A 6000-nucleotide genomic window follows, 5' to 3' on the forward strand; every position below is an offset into this window, starting at 1 on the left:
ATGAGCAACCTGTTTCGCCGTCTTGTCTGCCCATTCACAAAATTTGAGGATGTTGGAGCAGCGTAAAAAGTGCCGCAATGAAAGGGAAGGAGAAAGTAAATCATGTGACTGCGGAGTAATCGCTTGAAGACAATGTGTGCAAGGTCATTGTTCGAAAAATTAAAATACCAATTAAGTAATAGCTTCATCGAATTCGTTAAGAGCTAAGCAAAAATAATATTTGTAAAAATGATTAATTCTTATCGAATTGCAATTTTTATTAAAAATTTATTTCCTGTGAAATATTGAGGCTTCTTATTCATTTTCTGATTGTAGATAAAATTTAGCCGGATTTTTTTTGAGTAATTTTTCGTAAGGAGTAAACGAAACATTTCTTTATTGTTCTTCCAAAACACTTGACGAATTGATAAATAAAATGTGTATTTAACTTATGTCTGTTTTTTTTTTTTTTTAATCCCAATGCAAAACCCATTTTGAAATAATTAAAAAACAATAATAATAAAATAAAATAAATAAAAAAATAATAAAATAAAATAATAATAAAAAAAAAATAATTCAAAATATAATTTTTGATAAAACAGAATGTTTACATGCATGTGTGTATATATGTACCTTATATAAATCCCCAATTTGGAACCGATCCGCGCGAAATTTTGAGTATGTACTTTCGAATACATGCCCTATTACCAGCTTCACGGAATCTGATTCCGATCGAAATGAAACTCTCGTGACGTCATAAATCCGTGAATGTCAGTTAAGTCGTATTACGAGCTCTTGATTCCGCTCGGAACTAAATTCCGATGCGAAATTATTACGAATCCCATTCCGGCAGGTTTAAGAGTAAGCGAAATCTAGATTCCGATAAGAGTTTGTATATTTCAGTGAACAAAATGGCGCTGTTTTCCGTCATACAGCCAGCTATTGCTGAAGAGAGTGATCGAAACACTATTAAGAGAAAGATCTATCGGTTTAAAAGATTTTGGGTATTCCAATATCCCGACAACAAAATTTAGAAATTAATTTAGATTGGCAATTAGTTTTTTCTTAAATGGTGTTACTCATAGGCGAAATTCAGTAGTGGAAATGAATAATATCGGATTGTGGAAATTAATAACAAAAGCTACATAAAAAAAATATGTACAAAAAACAATAGAATCTTAGCTAAAAAAAGGAATTACCAAAGTTAGCTATTAGAATTTCCTATATTGTTTGAAATATGCGTGTGTGAAGATTTTACTATCGACTGCGTTATCCTTCAACTATCTTATGGTACTTTAAGATAGATGCAAGTTAACATGTTTTATATAGTAGTGATTTGGTATTTAATATTTATAGTGGTAATTACGCCAGATATGCCGGTAAGGCTTCCTTTATTTTAATCTGGATTGTTTTCTAGGCATTCCACAATCATTGTTTGGAGGCGAATATTAATTTTTGTACTTGAAGCCATTTGAAAATACTACGTTGTAATTTCACTCTACACTACTCTCTATACTTCAAATAAACACAAACTTGGCTTTTAGAACACAAAATTGTTGAAAATGTATGAATTTTTAAGCTTTCAGTTCTAAGTAAATGCGATTTTAACTCGCATAGAAGTAGAGAATACAAACATATCGTTGCCAGATTAATAAATTAGAATTATAATAATTTTCTAATTGGTCAAAGTTAGCCCCGCCTACAAACTTCAATTTCACCGGAATCGTGTGGAATGGCGATTTCGATTCCGGATTCCGTTATGCTCATGTTACGGCAAAGTGGGTTTTACGAAATTGGCAATCCGATGAAAGCTAGTTTCCGATCGGAATCGTTTCCGAGCGGAATAAATTTCGATGAGTTGGTAATAGGGCCCCTGGATTGTCTACTTTAAAACTCCCTCCGATGAGTTCGCGCGTTACATCAAAAATAAAGAGTTTTTCATAGAATTTGATAAATTTTTTAATAATATGAGTGATTTGTTGGCTTGCAGATCTAATTAATCAAAAAATAGTTTTTATGCATAATTAATTGGGTACTTGCACTTAAAGAAGAAGATCTCCCATACCCACACATTTGACCTGTGATGTCAACGCCAGCTGATCTTTATCAGCAAAATAGCTTATTAAAGTTGAGCTAAAACTCTCTGCACAAATTGGAATGTTATTAACGATAAGTTAATTAAATACATAGCAGTATCACACATCGAATGAGTTGAAATATAGTACTTTCTCGTCTGCTTCTTTTATTTAACTTATACTTTTAATTTGTTTAAGTATTATATTGTAACCGTGACTTTTGTTTTGTGTACCTGGCAACTTCCATGCCCACTCAAAGGCATACAGAACAAAACAAACATACAGAACAGGCTCATACAGAACAAAAACAGACTAATTATGCATCGAGGATGCCATGTACACAACACAAAAATATATCACGGTTACAGTAAAATACATAGACAAATAATAAATATAAATTAAGTAAAAGACGCAGACGAGAAAGAATTATATTTCAACGAATTCGATGGCAATGTATTTAATTAACTTCTTCGTGTTAATTAACATTTTTACTTAGTGGACAAACTTAGCACAACCTTAACACGCCATTTTGCTAATAAATGATCAGCAAGCAGTGACGTCATAGGTCACAAGTGTGGGTATCCGTGATCTTCTTCTTGAAGTGCAAGTACCCGAAAGATTAATTTTGATAACTGATAAAAATTTAAATGAAAAAAAATTTGTTAAAAGGTCAAATTAATGAAGAAAAAAATCACATTCGTGAAAAATTGTCATATTTTTATTGACCCAGTGATGCTTAATTAAGTCAATAATTGCTAACAGGATTAAACTGAAATGAAAAAATAAGTTTTTTTTTAAAAGTTCAATTAATAGAAAAAGGTACTTACTTATTCCTGAAGGAAAAGCTTGAAAAATGCCATATTATTGAAGATAATTAATTTTGAAAATAAATTCGCCTGCTGTTGTGTAAATTTTTTTAGTAGGTACTAAATATTAACATTACGGAACATATCAACATTCGTACCGTACCGAAGTACTTACCATAGGTACTATGAAAATAAGTTTTCTGACTTTCAGGAATTCGCCTCGAGCAATAGCATTACACCAAATGATACTTACTGAATGTAGTTAATCATTATTTTGATAGGATGAGCATCTAAATATATATTTTGCTTAATCTAATAACGTAACGAAATCGGGAAGGGCGACAAATAATGAATTAAAAAAAATTGGAATTGTTTTAGCTTAATCAATTGCGATGAGTGTTGATCAATATAGATTTATTGATTTACTTTACTTGCATTTACTTTTTTTCAGCCCATATGAAGATATTGAGTATTCAGATAGTACTTCTGTTAAACTATCAGCACAAAACAATTTCAATATATATATTTTTTTCATATATAAATTAGTCTAAGCGTATTATATTAACATTATAAATAAATAAAAAATTAATGTATTCCTTACTTTAGAATTTTTTCCTAGATGTTTTCCGCTCAGAACACGATTTTTTTTCTTCTTTTTACTCGCGTCATAATAACATTTTCTGTTTTGTTTAATCTTTTTTTACCCACATTAATTCAATTTATTTTACAAGACACATCAAAATTATTTATTTTCAATTTTAAAAGAACATTTTTATAATTATTCACATTCCTAGGCAATCATTAATAATATTTCATGATAACGATGGAAGAGAAGAAGCGAATAAGCCATTCGATGAAATTATGAATCCATGAATTATCCATTGATTGTCCATAAATAAATACTTTGATAATTGGTGCCAATTCGTTCCCTCATATGCGTGTGTATCATAAAAATTCTTAAAAAAATGAGATTTTTCCGACTTTTTGTTCTTTTTTTAAGAAAAATCCTCCATAAAACTGAATTCCATCTTTGACCTTATTTATATTTCAAGGGTAGCAGGCCTTAGCAACAAGCATACACAATATTCTAAAACAGGTTCAAAAAGACTGTTCACATTATGGGGAGTCAGAAAATAACTACCCTTGCAGAATAATCGTTTAGATGAGGGGTTGACCTTCACAGAACATATAGAATATTCACCCTAGACACCCCGTGGGTCTTGTACGAAATAATTATTTTTCAATAAGAAAGTTTTGATTTCTGACTTATGAATTCTGTTCTTTGTGTGAGCTTTTTCATTTTTATTTGTTTCTTTGAATTTTTCCTCATTTAGTAAAGTCATATGAAATACTGTAAAAACTTTTCGAGTATCTGAACACCAAATATGGTAGCAACTATTTTTCAAAGTGGTGTTCTATTGAAATAAAACCCAAGGATGATGCTGTGAAATATCTAGAATGTTCTTTTACACCACTCTTAATGTAAAGTAACTGCCACCAATATTTGCATTTCAATAAACTGATATTTATAATTACAGTAAGATATGATACACATAAGAATCAGTAAAATTATTTTTGTGAGACAATATGAAGTAAGAATCTGTAATGTAGGTTGTATACATGCACTAAAATTGAAGAATATGAATTTGAGGTTATTGACAATTTCGTTGACTTGGGTTCTGTTCTGTAATCAACAACAGGAACAATAATACAATGGATATACGAAGAAGAATTACCATAGCCAATAGATGTTTAAATGGAATTCGAAAATACATAAAATCTAATGTAATTCATAGACAAACATAATTTTTATTATCTAAATCTCTTTTAAGATCAATTTTAACATATACTTGTGAAACCTGAAACCTATCTTGTACGGATGAGTTCCTGTTGAGTACCTTTGAGAGAAAGGTCTTTTTAGCAGTATTTTTGGAGCAGTTCAGAAAATGGCGTGCGTCTTAAAAGAACAAATTTAGAGCTTTATCACTCATATAACGAACCTGACATTATTAACTTTATTAAACAACAGAGAATAAAATGGACAGGCTCTGTTATCAGAACGTATCACAAAAAGAGTTTCAATGCCAGGCCAGTTGGCACACGGAAAAAAGGCAGGCCGAATTTGAGATAGATAGATGGCCTAGAAAAAAGACCTTTTGGTCTTAAAAACTAAAAACTGGAAAACACTAGTAGGAAAAAGGTTAACTTGGAAAGAACCTCTTGAGAAGGCCAAAGCCCACCCTGGGCTGTCGAGTCATTGATGATGATGATGCATGCATTAATTCTTAAAATAAAATGAGTTTGTATCATACGTGTAGCAAATTGAATAATAAGACGAATTCGAACTAGGCTTCGAACTTAATTGAATTCGGCAAGCTTTAGTTTCTGCAGAAAAAAAAGGAACATTGAAGACAGCCGCAAGCACTTAACAACTCGTTATCGATTGTAAACAATGGCAGACGAAATCAAAACACGCTAACATTGGAGTTTTCGAAAGCAAACATATTTGACATATGATGTAAAGGCGAGTGATCATATTCATGATGTAAACTTTTTGCAGTTTAGGTGCTTAGAGCCTTCATACACCTTTTTAAATTACACATGAAACTTGCTTTTGTGTTAATTTGAAAAAAGAAAATGTTTCTTCACACAACTTTCAGAATTGCTCAACATAATTCGGCGAAATAATACTCCAGAGTAGCAAATTTATTCTCACCTCAGTTTCTAAGCTTCCACAGAACCTAACAGACCTTCATTTATTCTTCGTTCAAAAAAATTAAAGTTTCGGGAAAGAAACGTAGAATTATGGTTGAGAAAACGGAGTTATCATTCTAAATTTTGGGATGGAACAGAAAAATTCCAGCAATAAACGCCATTTCTGTAAATAAATAAATAAAATAGTTAAATGAATGAAAATAGCTAAATGAATATTCAGAGAAAATACTTTTTACGTCTGCTTTTAGTCATCATTTGTGATTGATAATTATCAAAAATAATTATTATATTGAGCCTGCCCTTCGAACTATGAAGATATTTAGTTCCTATTATAAATAGTCACTAATGTTCTACGAAAAGCCAGTGCTTCGCTGAACGTAGGTTATGAACGACTGTTTTTGCTTTGGAAAAACAAGACTAAACAC

This window comes from Parasteatoda tepidariorum, chromosome 9 (assembly GCF_982258835.1).
Source record: "Parasteatoda tepidariorum strain Cologne lab strain chromosome 9, Ptep-v5.0, whole genome shotgun sequence".
NCBI classification, from domain to species: Eukaryota; Metazoa; Arthropoda; class Arachnida; order Araneae; family Theridiidae; genus Parasteatoda; species Parasteatoda tepidariorum.